Source organism: Carica papaya, chromosome 8 (assembly GCF_054855325.1).
Source record: "Carica papaya isolate Zhongbai chromosome 8, ASM5485532v1, whole genome shotgun sequence".
NCBI classification, from domain to species: domain Eukaryota; kingdom Viridiplantae; phylum Streptophyta; class Magnoliopsida; order Brassicales; family Caricaceae; genus Carica; species Carica papaya.
In genome coordinates, this window is record NC_142316.1 from 15,501,743 (window position 1) to 15,516,774 (window position 15,032).

Sequence of the window (15,032 nt, forward strand, 5' to 3'; positions counted from 1 at the left end):
AAAACTACGAATGTGACTATGGAGTCTTTAGGCGTCCCCTTCGTCGTTCTCCTGCGGAACCGGCTCGGGAACGATGTCCTCTTGATCTGAAATGATTAAATAAGGAATGAGCTACACTAGCCCAGTAAAGACATCACGATATCTCACCGTCACGGAGGTAAAGGTGGATAAAAAACACAAAAAGACCAATGGAGCATAATTTACAACAAATCCTTTTATCGATAATAAAACCTTTACCATTCCCTTACCTCGGTGAAATTCACAAAACAATATATGAAAACAATAACATCATCATCATCATGGAAACATATATATGAACTGTATAACATAATACCTATCACACTTTTCGTAATTTAATCGTTAACAACATATTTTCCTAATTCACCAGCCCACTAGTATCCATGGGGATCCATAGGGGTCCCGCTACTCGTTAATCCTTAACACTTGAAACCATATTCCAGGGCCGTCCCCATACCCCGTCCGATATGGGCGCCAAACCATAGACCTCATTACCCCGTCCGGTATGAGGGTGAAACGGGCCGTCCCCATACCCCGTCCGGTATGGGCGCCAAAACAATAAACCTCATTACCCCGTCCGGTATGAGGGTGAAACGGGCCGTCCCCATACCCCGTCCGGTATGGGCGCCAAAACACATAAGATCTCCATACCCCGTCCGGTATGGGAGACCACAATCCCGGTAGGGTTCCCTACGGACCCGGTCCGTCCACCATCTCCCAGGATATCTAGTCAGTCTGAACACATTATACAATTTCCATTCACATAATCTTTCATTCTCCTTTTCCCTCAGTCAGCATTATCAATCACATACAAACAAGCAAAACGATAATTTATACCAAACAGACAACATATAGCATCAATATCCCGGTCATTCAATCCATAATCAATAAAACAGTAAAATATGCACACGAAACTATAAAATGAAAACATCGAACCTCATGCTGCATTTAAAACTGTAAAACATGCCAAATAACAGTTAACCGATAAACACACTAGACTCGGGCTCCATTAGCGACCTTAAGTAATTTCACACATTCGTTGATTCATGAAAAACTGTTTTATCATTTATTGGACTTTAAAACCGTGATAGGAAATAGGGTGAGGGGTCCTTACTCGTTTCGGGGTCCGAACACGGCTTCACAGTGCGCTTGCAGGCTATCCCTAATTTTCCCTGAATTTTTTTTGGGGAACTGAAACGCACTACTGGTACCTGCACGTGTTCCAAAAAAATCCCAAATTAGGCCCAAGGCCCCTTTCGGCCCAAATCGCAACTCCAGCACGGCGACTCTGCCGTGCTCCGGCAAAGGCGCCGCCGCTGGCGGCGGCGATTCGCCTCGGGTTGGCTGTTTTCGGCCGTTTTCGGCCGAATTCGGCCACACTCGCATCGGTCCCTGCGAGAAAACAACCCTAGGGCCCTCGGGGGGCCAAAAAAATCACGGAAAAACGGAGCTTACCGGCGGTGGCGCTCTCGGGTGCGGCGGCTCTCCGGCGAGGTTCGTGTTTTGGTGATTCGGCTCCGGTCAACCTGTAGAGAAAAGAATGGTGATCACGGTGATATAAAAATTGCATCAAACGGAGGCCGGGAAGGGCCTCATCGGAGGTAAAAACCAAGAAGGGGCGCGACGGCGTCGCTGGGCTTCGGCCGTGTATTCCGGCCGTTTGGCCAGGATTTTAGCTCCGATTTGGCCACAGGAGGAATCAGCGTGGAAAAACGAGTCGGGGGTACGAAATTTACCTCGATCGGCGGTCGGAAATTCCTCCGGTGCGGCGGCGGGTGGCGGCGGCCGGCTTCTGGTTCGTCTTCTCCGGCGAGCGGCAGGCGGCTAGGGTTTGTGGTCTGGTGTGGGGGTTCTATTTATAACTCTTTGCCTTTTGATCTCAGTCGTCCATTTTGTTTTAATCTGGGCCGTCCGTTTTTGATTAAATCTGGGCCGTCCGATCGCACGCTTGATCTGGGCCGTCCGATCGCGTCTACGCGGATCGCCAACGTGGCCCTTTTTGGAACGACGTGGTCTTACCACGTGGCAGGTCCCGGTTGGCCGGGACTGTTGACGTGGTTGCCGATGTGGCTTTTTTTTTTTTTTTTTTTTCGGCCCCTTTCCGGGCGCTACAGTATTGATTCAATCTGAAATGAAAATCATTGTGCAAGTAAAATATAGAGTTGTGAAACATACTTTAATTCAATTTTCCTTTAACATTTTTTTTTTATATGTTTTCAGATCCCTATTCCCTTATCTTGTAAATAAAACAAAATAAACTCCATAAATTTGGGAAATAACTCTTTAAAGTTCCCTGTGATAAAGTGGGTGGTGATGGGAAGAAGCGCTTAAAATGTTATGCTGGTTTTCTTTCTTTCCTTAGCTTTTATAAGAAATTTGTCTACAATCTCTCCTCATCTTTCTCGATTATAAACACTGAGAACTAAACAAATTGGTGAAAATTGAATGATCACTTCACACATGTCATAGAAACAGTAGATGATATAAGGCTTACATATCTAATTTCGCCATAAAATTTTAAAAAATGTTCAAATTAAATCCTAATTTTTTTGTTTAAATTAACTTTGAACTTTTAAAAATATCCGCAGCATCCCATCAACATTTGTACCAGTTAACATAATTAGAGAAGAATGCACATGGATAAGGATGTGCATAAATCAAGTTCACATGGATCCCATGTCATTACACGCGGTATCCACATAGATTCCACTTAAAATCTATGAACTTCCTATGTGTGCCCTAGAGTGAAATAAGCTCCCACCTTCCTTTTGTGAATGGAACTCCCATCTTTTTAATCGGCCTCCATATTTTTCCTCGCTAGACAATGTCATAATCGATTGCTTCATCAGTTGCATGCATATTGGAGTAGTCATCACCACCATTTGCTTCGACTTCGAGGAAACCCATCTTTAAACTTGTTGCCGACCATCACTCTTGAGGAAACCTGTAATACCTCGAAAACCTTTGCACTTAATTTGTAATGCGAACTCCTATTTATTAAGGTCCTAAGATTGCTTAAACTCCTTAAATATTTCATAATTTTAATTTTCAGATAAATATTAAATTTTGTATTTTAAATTTAATATTTTTATTTAATTAAATAATTCTTAAAATATATTATTTTATTTCGTCGTAAGAAAAATTATATTATATTATTATTTAAAATAATTTTTAGGAAAAATGGAGAAAATGCGAAAAAATTCTACGGAAAAACACATGCGGGAAGGGTCTCGCCCGCGTGCGGCCAATAGCGGATGTGCGCACTGTATGCATGTCCCATCTGCACGGGGCACAAGGTGCAGTCTGCGCGCGTATCCCATCACACGCAGACGGGAGTAGTCTGAGCGCGAGTCCCACCTTGCGTAGATGGGCACGGCTCCGTGCACCCTATGCATCCGTGTAGTAGGCCTGCGCAGTAAGCCTATGCGCTATAGGTCCTGCGCGTGCTTAAGTTAGGCCGGTGCGCCAGCAAGCTAGACCTGCAACGCGCAGCTGACTGGGGCAGCGTGCAACTGCCTTAGATAGTGCATGTCGCCCCCTTGGGCACCGTGCGCTGCCTCGCCATCGCCGCCGGCTTAAGCAGCATGCTGCCGTCACTTGAGCGACGTGCCACCGTCGATTGGATGGCGTGCCTCATTTTTTGCACTGCCGTCATATCGCGTTGTTTATCCATCGTTCATATTCGTCAGTCATCACATCAATTTTTTTATTGACTTTCTCTCTCATCACCAGATTTCACCACTTGGCACAAATATGATGGTTCTCATTTTTTATAAATAGGGTCCATCCCTTCTCCATTTCCTCATCACTTCCATTCCATCCTCCAAGAGCTTAGAGAGAGAGAGGAAGTGATCTAGAGAGAGAGGGAGAGGAAGAGAAGAAGAAGAAAAGGTGTAGGAAACATCGAGGTTTCGATAAAAAATTTAGTATTTACTTTTAAACATTCTAAGAAGCATTTTTAGAGTAAAATTAATGAAGTTTAAATTTATGATTTGCATGGTTAAATTTTAAATCTAAACAAAGTAAATTTTACGTGATAATGCATGTTTTATGATCATATATGAACTTGTTAATTTCCATGTGAAATTAAATGATTTGATACTTGAAATAAATATTGATATATGATACTATTGATAAAGAAAAATGATTAAGCATGAAATGATATATAGACATGAGAAATATGTTTGAGTCTTGGCATGCATAATTTATAAAGTATTTCGTTAAATTTTTTTTCTTTGAGGGGTTTCTGTTTCTCCCGCAATCTGGTCTGAAAAGACATGAGAGGATCGCTTCCTGTAGATGATGGCGTACCATCTGACGAGAGTGGTGACGCGATATAACTGTAGGGGTCACATTTGATGAAGTACAGCCGTGACCATACTTAACATGTAGGACCACTGTAGTTGGTATGACCATGATCATAGATCGTGTCATGGTTTGGCAAACTGCAAATGTGCTGTTGGTTTGACAAGTTACAAATTATTGTTATAAATTAAATGAATTGGTCATTCCACATGGGTAGTCAGGAATCTGTATTGCTTAGTAGATGGAAGTCGTAACGACTTCGCGAAGAATAACATGAAAAATAGTGCATATCATAATTTGTTTAATTTTTTTTATTATCTGCATGATTGATTTGATTGACATGACTATGACATGATGAATTTGATATTTTTCTCAATAAAATAAATTATTTTTATAATTAAATAAAGGACCCTGACATGATTCTTAATGGTAAGTATTGATGATATCTTTAATCATCTTTAAAATCTTATAAGGTTATTTAAATACTGTTTTTTTTATTGAGTATATAGAACTCATCTATTTCTATGCCTCCCTTCAGATGAGGAAAATAGTGAGAAGTTGATCGCTGACCTACCCCTTGAAGTCTTTGAGGATCCCGTAGATCCATAAATCTTTTTGAGTACATGATTTGTCCTGCATTCTGATAAGTCCTTTTATATAATGATAGAAGTGACATTTTTTGTATTTTGTTACCACTTCTAGCATCAGATATATATGTAATTGGAAACTCATTTATTTTGTAAGAAATTGTTTCATTGCATATAATTAATTATTATGCACTTATAATCTATTTCTGTATCTGAACTCTTATGCCTTAATTAGTATTTGGGATATCACAAAATTCATCTGCTTCCTTGCTGTTAGGATCTTTTTGCCTTACTTGCCTGAGCAAAGCACCCTTGTAAACTCACCAACAATTAGTAAAATAGAAGAAAATCTTGATGACGAGGAAGCAAAGCTTGGAGTTTCATTTCGATGTTGTTCTCACTCTTCTATATTTGCTTATTTATGCAAGAAATGTTAGAGTAAAAATTCTTTTCAAATTGGTAGATCTGTAAAAATTAAACATACATTCTTGTACTGAAGGTTAGAGTCCCAACTTCGAGCCTCGAACTAAAATTTGTTTCTTCACATTCTTCTGGTTTCAGATCTTTTTTGACGAGTTCTAAATTTAAGTGCTTTGGAGAAACCACTAACTTTTTCTACTTGCCACAAAATTTTTCTAAAAGCAGAAGTGATTTCTTTGAGTTTGAATCAAAGTCTCAAATAATTTACAAAAAGCTTTGGTTAGGGCTTATGTTTTTGATGTGACACCCAAAAATTGTTGTGCTTTTGATTACTACACTTGAACTTACTGTTTTTTATTTTTATTCAATTGAAAATTTATGCATTATGTGTATTTATAAAATGTATTTTTATTTGCATCTGAAAGTAATTGAAATTATAAAGTAAAAGAAGATGGGAAAAAAACCTCACGGGATTCAAAATCCCAAGGCATAGACCAGCCGCGGGAATGCCTTGCAGGCATGTATGTCTCACCGGCAGAAGTCCTTGCCCCGCATGCTTGCACGCCTGCAGAACAGTGCCTACATGCCTCATAATGGCCGAGGTTAGATCAGACAAGACCCCCACTGCCTGTACTAATCATTCTTGCCGCTTGGCATGCATGTAACCTACCTCCACTAGTGCTGATCGGCCACCAAGCCGATCAACAACCCTCCCTCATTGCATGTGATCCGATGGATCACATTTCTTCAATTTTGGATATTTAAACCCTTCATTTTTCATTTCCTCCATTCTCCTTTGCTGCAACCTGAAAAGAAGAAGAAAATTTGTGTAACCACCAATTGTACAAAGTTTACAAAGAGATGTAATAAATGAGGTATTTTTTCAATAATTGTATTTTGCAAGCATTTTATATTTCTATTTCTTTTTTTCTTTTTACTTTAATTTAATTTAGAAAAGAACTAAAAACTAAACTACCTAAACTAAATTCTGCATATAGATCTATGTGTGTCCATATATAGATAGATAGATATATATGTATAAATATAAACCAAACAAGGATACCACTCACCCAGACTTGGAAAGGCCGTTTTGGCTAACTGGTGGAAAGAACCCAGCTGGTCGGGCAGATGTCAAGCTCTGACCATCTTTTTTGGTTTGGCTGTCGGCCACTCATGGAATCAATGGCCATGATTGGTTGCTTGGCAAAGAACGACCAAGATTTGGCCATCAATTCCCTTTAAATCAGCTTCTTCTTTGTCTCCTTCTCTTTTATTTCATTTGAAATCAAAACCTCAACAAAATAGAGATAACAAATAGTGCAAGTGGAGTGAAAATGTAAAAACAGAGCGTGAATATAATTGGTCCCAAGAGGAAAATCTGGTGTAAATAAGGAAGAGATTTTCCGTCTGTCCTATTCTAGGTGAGTCTTCGTCTTCTAAAATAGTTTCCTTTTGGTACCGGAACACTTAACCATCTTCTATTCAAATTCTTGAACCCAAAATTGCAGTAACTTCACTGAATTGTTGTTCTTACACTTGCTGTCACCACTGTGCAAGTAAGGTTATGATCTTTGCTTCTGTTTATTTCCAAATTTCATTCATTTTCTAATCCTACCTTGTTAGTAAACTGTTAGGATGTTAGTAGTCTATTAGGAGTAGATTAAACGAGTTTAACATTCCTGAAAAAAAACCAGCAATTAATTCCAATTTCTGCAACAATTACAGAATTGTTCTTCAAGCCTTCAACCCAACCTTTCCTTGTGTTTTTCCAGCTTGTTTCTACTATTTATTTGAGGTAAGATGGGTGATATTCTAGCTGATACAAATATGTCATTTATAGATAGAATTTCATGTGGTAATTCTCTTTAAAATGTAAAATAAAGTGGTGTTTTAAATGGAAAGGATGACTGAGTTCATCATTGTATTTGATAATTATATGAATTATTTTTAAGTGATTTTAATGTGGAATTGTGATGTTCAATTGTAATAGAATGAAGTAATGATGTTTTGAAAACAGAAAATGGGAACGGGGGTTAATGACGGAAGCTCATTTGTTTCCGTCAAGAACATCGGCACCAAAAGTGGCACTGCAACAGCAACACATGGTCTTGCCATGCTGGTTCGCAGAGAAGGTGCTTTTCGGGCACCCAAAACAGCCTGGAACCATCTCTGGCATAAAGCATTTCTGCAGTGTTGAGCCGGAGAGTATAGAGGAACTTTGAGCATCTGCAGATACCAAAAAGGGGAACATATGCAGCGTGCCACTGCACGACGGCCATGTTTTTCCTGGGCCAGTTGCCCTGTGCAGTAGGCCAGCGGGCCGTGCTGGCCCGACAAACATGAAATCATGCTGTGGGGTCTTCACGGAAGTCCACTAGGCCACGGGCCCAGCATGAGAGTTTTTTCTCTTGGGCTGGACATTTGGATAGATGGGCCATTGGGAACAGAAACAGTAAAATTTATCTGGAAATTTGAAAGGTATAAATTGTAATGGAAATTGAGAAAAAAATAATGTGATTGTGGGATTGGGAATAAATAAAATGAATATAAGAAATTTAAATTAAAAAAAACAACAAAACAAAGATAAAATATTAGAACATGAAAAATTAATTAAAATAATAATTAAATTAAGACTAAATAATTAAAATATTAAAATCAATAGTAATAAAATCTAAATAAAATAAATGATTAGAATAAAAATATCTTACTTAAAATTTAAGAAAAATAAAAATACTAAATAAAAAATAAAATTTAAGAAAAAAATATTTGAGGCTCTAAAATATAAATAACAAAATTTTTAGTCAAATCTGGTTCATTGATTTTCTTAAATGGATATTGAGGTTAATAAGAGAGTCATTAGGCTTTGTGTGTGAAATTAGGTTCCAATTGTGGGACCGAGTTTAGTGGTAAGATGAATCTGAATCAATTTTTATTCATTTGCATTGCGGCTCAAGAACATGAATGATGGATACTAAAGTGAAAATTGTGGGATGGCAACCTAAGAACACTAAGTGATTATATGTATCCTTTTACGATGTTGTATTGTAATTGATTAGGTACGCTTCCACTCTTAACTAGTGGGTAATCTGGTGCCCTCCATGAAAATAGTGTAAGCAGCTACACGCGTAGGTTTGTAATAAGTGAAACATAAATTATATATAATAAATAGTAATAAAACTTTAAAGACAGGTATAGTCATGTGTGTGTATGTCTGTTATGTGAACACATTGAATATGGTATTGAGCACCATTGGCGATTAAATAAGTTATGTAAACACATTGAATACGGGATTGAACACCGAATAACATTTACACTATTACTGTAAAAGTTGTATAGCATGGAGTATTGATTCTACTAATTTATCACTGTTTTAACTAAATTTTGCATTAAGGAATTGTTTTCAAAACATGTTTGTATGACTTTAATATTGTGTATCTTACTGAGTATTGTAACTTACCTAAATCCAAACCCCCATAGATGCAGATTCTGATAAGTTTGTGGTGGAGCCTTGTTTAGATTCATTTTAGGAAGATTAGCTGTGGGAGCCTTGTTTAAAGGCTAGTATATTTTATGTATAGGTTATCTTCTGTATTATAAGTAAAGGTAGATAGCTTGTTGGTCTCATCATACAAGCTTTTGTATTTTGTATTGGGATGTGTAGTTCCTTTGCGATGTATATATATATTTTTATGTATGCTCTTTTGGACATTGGTGCCCTGTTTTGCATTCGGAAGTCACAATTTGAGTGAAACCATGAGCTTGAGAGCGAGGAAGAGTCACCGTGAGCTACCTCCTCCTTCTTTGCTATTGCAGACTTGCCACCGAGCCTTTCTTCATTTCCTTGAGTGGTAAGCATCTCCATTTTCTGATTTTTATTTCCTTAAGCTGCTAATGCACCTCATATGTAAGCCTTTTTCATTTCATCGTCGATTGCAGAATAAGTTCTGCAACTCCTCAGACAGTTGCTGCTATTGTCTTCTTCCCACAAACCCGTGAAGCTTCTTTGTTATTTTGGAACTTGATATTAGCTAGTTGTAGCATAAGGAATTGGGTGTTTCCTTTTATGCTTCTAATGGGTTTTTCTATGAAGTAATTATTGTATACATATGTTAATTATTTTTAAATCATAAGTTTTGTCAAATGTTTGACATTGTTTGGAATGATTTGAAATGTTTAAATTCTGCTTGTATTGGTGCATGCTTGTGAAGTGGAAATGAGCGCATGAATGGACGCGAAGAAGAGATAAATTGAGTTCATGATAAGTGAAGGCGCTAAGGTGCTAATGAGGGGATGTAGCACACGATTGTGCCATGTCTACTTAAATGAGGGACACTATCTTAACACGCCTAAGTGCTAAGGTAGGGCCCCCGGCATGTGCGCACAGTAGCTGTGCACGGATGCACAAGTCCTGCCAGGCATGCCAACATGTAGAAAGGACCTACTATGAGGGTTGTGTGCATATGTGCATGTGTGCGTATATGCGTGTGTACATATGTGCATGTGTGCATGTGCACATACGACCTGCCAAGCATGTCTGCAAGCTGAGACGCCCGCGTGAGAGGGCACATTACTTTGTAGAGTGGGCATGTACAACTCACCCATGTCATGCTGCCTTGCTGAGTGAGCACGAGCGCCCTTACTCACATAAGGGCCTGACTTGACATGCCAAAGTGTGGAGATAGCTCGCCTGGGGCATGCTGCTCATGCAGCATGCCGTGTTGTGTGGCCTGGTTAAACACATCCATATGTTAGGCAGGTCATACGGATGGGCCTCTGCCTTGCCCTGTTGGTGAAGACAGAGATGGTTTCCTAATTAGGACTTGGCCTGGGAGGGCACCTGATGGCACAAATTGGTTAATGGACTTTTATGGGGTCCGAATTTGGTTAATGGACCTTATCAGGTACGAGTTTGGTTAATGGACCCCTATTAGGTATAGATTTGGTTAATGGACACCTTTTGGGTTCAAGTTTAGTTAATGGACCCTTTTCATGTTTGGGTTTGGTAAATGGAATCCTATCGAGTTTGAGTTTGGTTAATGGTCCCCTTTCGGGTCTAGATTTGAGTTTGGTTAATGGTCTCAATTCATAAGCAACAAAACAATCTCAGTGAAAACATTATTAATCCAAGGAAACTTATCTAGAGAACCATAGCATGACAAACAAACAATCCTAATTATATCAATCGTAACCCCTCAGTGATAATGATTAAATAGATTTGATTTCCTTTATTTTTAAAATGAGTATGGGATCACAACTAAATTTTGATTCACAGATCTTTGTTCGACCCATTGGCTCCATCAACCCTACTCTCAAACCCTCTCGGATTCCCAATTTCCTAAACTATTTCGGTCCATAACCACTGGTGGGAACTCAAGCAGACCACCCTGCCCATTCCAGTTACTTGGGAACAGTTCCTAGCAGCCTTTCATGCAGAATATGCTCGTAAATTCTTGGAGTTGGGCCGATACTCCCCTGAGATGCTCTTGGATGAAGGCAAGAAGGCTAGGAGATTCCAGTGGGGCCTCCGCCCAGAGATCAGGCAGCATTTGTTCATGCTAGAGCTCAAGACCTATTCGGCAGTTCTGGCCAAGGCACAACTAGTGGAGAGGAGCTTCTACACCCTCCCATAGGCAGTATTTGTTCATGCTGGAGCTCAAGACCTATTCAGCCGTTCTGGCCAAGGCACAACTAGTGTAGAGGAGCTTCCACCTCCCACAGGCATCAGGGAACCTCAGACCCTCAGCTCCACCCCGCAGACCATCACCTACTGTGTCTGTCCAATAAAACAAGAGGCCCAGGCCGGTGATCCAGGCTTGCCCTCAAGCTCCAGTGGTGGGACGTGGTAAGATCTGTCAGCATTACAGCAGGGATCACGGGGATCGACCCTGCTACCGCCTCAACAACACCTGTCGCATATGTGGTAGTGTCCAACATTATGCAAGAGAGTGCCCAAGGAACCAGAATCAGGGCAGACCTCCTATTCAGGGCAGAGCTTACAACCTCATCCAGCAAGATGCCGAAGCCGACCCATACGTGGTACATGGTATGTAAACTATCTGTAACCATCTTGCTCATGCTTTGATTGACACTGGTGCATCGCATTCATTTATTTCATCTGTTTTTACATCAAAATTTAATGTATTACCGAATAACCTTGATCCAATGTTGTTTTTGTCTACTGTTGGGAGTATAAAAGTATTGGAAGAAGTTGTCTATAGGGCTTGTGTCATAGAGATAGCAAATAAAAAACTTAGTGTAGACCTGATAGAATTAGACACAGGGGATTTTCATGTAATTTTAGGGATGAATTGGCTAGCAGTGTATCACGCCACCGTAGATTATTTTAGCAAGAAGGTTGTATTCAATCCTCCTAATGAGGAGCCATTTACAAATTAGTAAAATTATTTAGCACCTATTCCTTGATGGCAAGTTTTCTTATTCGTCTAGTACCTTAACCTTGCTGTTTTCTCTAACTAGGCAAACCCTAGAAAGAGAATTGTATTCAAGAGATTCCAGTAGTCCGAGACTTTCTAGATGTGTTTTCTGATGAACTACCTTGACTGCCAGTGGACAGGGAAGTCGAGTTCATCACAGATCTACAGTCAGGCACCCAACTCATTTCGGTTGCTCCTCACCGCATGAGTCGCGTTGAGATGGAGGAGTTGAGGAAATAGATCACTGAATTGCAGGACAGTAGTTTTATCAGACATAGTGTGTCCCCTTGGGGTGCCGAAGTCACTTTGGCTAGAAAGGGAGATGGAACGTTGAGACTATGTATTGATTATAGAGGATTGAACAGGGTCACAATCAAGAAGAAGTATTCCCTTCCCAAGATTGATGACCTCTTCGATCAGTTGCAGGGTACGCAGGTTTTCTCCAAAATAGACCTACGATCAAGTTACCATCAGGTGAAAATAAGGACAGAAGACATTCCCAATACGGCTTTTCGAACTAGGTACGGACACTATGAGTTCCTGGTCATGCCATTTGGGCTAACCAACGCCCCAACCATCTTCATGGATCTGATGGACAGGGTCTTCAGATAATTCTTAGATCAATTTGTTATCGTATTCATCGATGAAATCCTAGTCTATTCAAAAAGCAGAGAGGAACATGCTCACCATCTAGCTTAAGTGTTGTAGGTTCTCAGAAAAAAGAAGTTGTATGCAAAGTTGAGTAAGTGTGGATTTTGGCTTAAGCAGACCACCTTCCTGGGATACATCATATCAAAGGATGGAGTATCAGTGAATCTTGAAAAGGTTGAAGTAGTGCTCGGCTAGGAGAAATTGACATCAGTTAAAGAAATCCATAGCTTTCTAGGAATGGTGGGCTATTACTGCAGGTTTGTTGAAGGATTTTCTAGTCTAGCTGCTCCCCTAACCTAACTCACAAAGAAGAATGCCAAGTTTGAGTGGAATGAGGACTGTGAAAGAAGTTTTTCAGAACTAAAAAAGCGGCTGACTACTGCACCTGTGCTGGCCTTACCGAGTGGTTAGGGGGATATAAAGTTTATAGTGATGCTTCCATTCTAGGCCTGGGTTGTGTTCTAATACAGCATGGGAAGGTCATAGCCTATAGGTCCAGACAGTTAAAGAGTCATGAGAAAAATTATCCCACCCATGACTTAGAGCTTGCCGCAATCATACACGCCTTGAAGACTTGGTGCCATTATTTATATGGAGAGACCTTTCAGATCTATACCGATCACAAGAGTTTGAAACACATATTCACTCAAAAGGATCTCAACATGCATCAAAGAAGATGGATAGAACTTCTTCAGGACTATGATTGTGATATCTTGTACCATCCGGGTAAGGGCAACATGGTAGCCGATGCACTCAGCAGAAAAAGTGCAGGTATATTAGCCCATTTGATGGTTTCAGAATGCAGGCAAATTGGGGCCACACAATAGGTTCGACTTCATGACTTGAGGAGAGTCACATGTTTGGGTCATCTGACCGTCCAGTCTGAGTTAATACAGAGAATAAGAGAAACTCAGTCAGCTGATCCCGCCCTAGTAGCCCTCAAGAACGATGCAAAACAGGGAGTTAGCTCAGAATTCTAAGTCTTCGCCGATGGGTTACTCCGATTCCAGGACAGGGTGTGTGTTCCAGGTGACAGTGACTTAAAGAGAGACATCATGACAGAGGCCCATAGCTCAAAGTTTTCCATGCATCCCGGAAGCACTAAAATGTACCAAAGCATGCGACCCCAATTTTGGTGGAACGGGATGAAAAGAGACATAGCTGACTTTGTGTCTAAATGCTTGGTATGTCTTCAAGTCAAGGCAGAGCGTCAGCGCCCAAACGGGTTATTTCAGCCATTACCGATCCCATAGTGGAAGTGGGAACATATCACCATGGACTTCGTGACAGGGTTACCTAAGGCACGCTTAGGACATGATGCCATCTAGGTAATTATTGATCGACTTACCAAGTCTTCCCACTTCTTGGCCATCAGGATGACCGATCCCTTGGACAAGTTAGCAAGAATGTATATCCAGAAAATAATCAGATTGCATGGAGTCCCAGTGACAGTGGTGTCCGACAGGGATCCCAGGTTCACTTATCAGTTTTGAAGTAACTTTCAGCAAGCCATGGGAGCGAAGCTCTCCCTCAGTATTGCCTTCCACCCTCAAATTGATGGACAGTCAGAAAGGACAATCTGTACACTTGAAGATATGCTCCGAGTTTATGTCCTTGACTCTGAAGGCCATTTGGACGACTATCTGCCCATGATAGAGTTCGCCTACAACAACAGCTACCAAGTGAGTATTAGCATGGCTCCGTATGAGGCATTATATGGGCGCCCACACAGATCGTCGATTTTTTGGGAAGAAGTGGCTGATAGAAAATTGTTCAGCCTGGAGCTGGTAGAGGAGACTACATCCAAAATAGTTAAGATTAAGAAGAACATTCAGACGGCTCAGAGCAGGCAAAAGAGTTATGCCGATACCCGGAGGAGAGATTTAGCGTTTGAGGAAGACGATCGAGTGTTCCTTAAGGTTACTCCTTTTAAGGGAATCAGTAGGTTCGGCAAGAGGGGGAAACTGAATCCCCGATTTATTGGACCATTTGAAGTCTTAGACATGATTGGTACAACCGCTTACAGACTAGTACTGCCTCCAGAATTTCTAAGGTCCACGATGTGTTTCATGTGTCCATGCTACGCAAGTACACCCCGAACCTCTCTCATGTCTTGGCCCACGAACCTCTTCCACTCTAGGAAGATTTATCCTATGAGGAAGTACCAGTCGGCATTGCGGATTGAAAGAGCAGATTACTCCGCAACTGGGAGATATCCTTTATAAAGGTCATATGGTAAAACCACACACCAAGGGAGGCCACATGGGAGCTAGAATCATATTTAGAGCCCAGTACCCCCAGCTGCTCGATCGAGAGTAAGAGGCAAATTTGAGGGACCAAATTTCTTTTAAGGGGGGGAGAGTTATAACACCCAACATTTAATTATTTTTATTTTTATTTGATTATTATTATTTTATATAAATATAATTATTATTTATATGATTTAAATTTAATTTAATTTATTTTAATTTGATTTAATAAAAATAAAAATAATAATAATAATAATAATAATAATAATAATAAGGATAAAAAAAATTAGTTAGGGATTTAATTGAAAATAATTTTGGAGAAAATGGGTAAAACTTTGGGTTCTGGGGGTATTTTTGAAAGAAAAATC

The 15,032-nt window shown here is 40.1% G+C and overlaps 2 long non-coding RNA genes across 2 annotated transcripts; one reads left to right on the top strand and one right to left on the bottom strand.

Annotated features, from left to right (window-relative positions):
• Window positions 1-206: 206 nt before the first annotated feature.
• On the bottom strand, window positions 207-2,143 carry LOC148242277 (uncharacterized). The gene is made up of 3 exons (XR_015813974.1): window positions 1,755-2,143; window positions 1,474-1,544; window positions 207-1,229 (listed from the first exon to the last, which is right to left on the bottom strand). It is a non-coding gene; the product is annotated as an uncharacterized LOC148242277 (long non-coding RNA).
• A 4,434-nt stretch (window positions 2,144-6,577) lies between these two features.
• On the top strand, window positions 6,578-14,790 carry LOC148242278 (uncharacterized). Its single transcript, XR_015814101.1, has 3 exons — window positions 6,578-7,125; window positions 7,348-9,178; window positions 9,267-14,790. It is a non-coding gene; the product is annotated as an uncharacterized LOC148242278 (long non-coding RNA).
• The last annotated feature ends 242 nt before the right edge of the window (window positions 14,791-15,032 follow it).